Genomic DNA, 699 nt, shown 5'->3' with positions numbered 1-699 from the left:
CTGCCTATGCCCAATGGCTTGCCCATAAATCAACATGTCCTGGGGTACGTGTTCAATTCTCTCTCGTAGGAAGTGTTAACTCAGGTCGCCTCATTTCTTAGTGTGGCAGAACTCTGGGCAGCCCTCGAGCAGATGTTTTCCTCTCGGTCTCGTGCTTGCACCATCAATATCAGGATGGCCATGGACAACATGCAAAAGGGGAACATGTCTGGTGCAGACTATTTCTCCAAGATGAAGGCCCTTACGAATGAACTTGCATCTGCAGGGAAGAGTATTTAGGATGACGACCTGATTTCTTATCTATTGGCGGGTCTGGACGTCGAATACAATCCATTGGTGGCATCGGTTCTTGGGAGACCCACAACAGATCCAATTACTCTCAATGAGTTCTATGCTCAGCTCCTTAGCTATGACACATGCATGGATATTCTCCACTCTGGGGGCGTCGGTGGCCCTGGATTTCAAGTCAATTCTGCTCGCCGAGGACGTGGCGGGTTTGGACAGCGTGGTCGTGCAGGAGGGCATGCAGGAGGCCGCGGTGGTCGTACTGCACACCGCGGTGCAGGACGCCGTGGAGGTGGCCGCGGAGGAGGCCGTGGTGGCTATGGTCGTGGCAATCAGGGAGAATCCACTGTGATCTGTCAAGTCTGCTCCAAGCCCAATCATAGTGCCCAAGATTGCTGGTATCGGTTTGATCCT

The 699-nt window shown here is 53.1% G+C and overlaps 1 pseudogene; it reads left to right on the top strand.

Moving 5' to 3' along the window:
* The first annotated feature begins 270 nt into the window (after nt 1-270).
* LOC123163384 (uncharacterized) lies at nt 271-415 on the top strand (annotated as a pseudogene).
* Nucleotides 416-699: the final 284 nt, after the last annotated feature.

This window comes from Triticum aestivum, chromosome 7B (genome assembly GCF_018294505.1).
Source record: "Triticum aestivum cultivar Chinese Spring chromosome 7B, IWGSC CS RefSeq v2.1, whole genome shotgun sequence".
NCBI classification, from domain to species: Eukaryota; Viridiplantae; Streptophyta; class Magnoliopsida; order Poales; family Poaceae; genus Triticum; species Triticum aestivum.
This window is presented reverse-complemented; position numbering and strand designations above follow the sequence as displayed.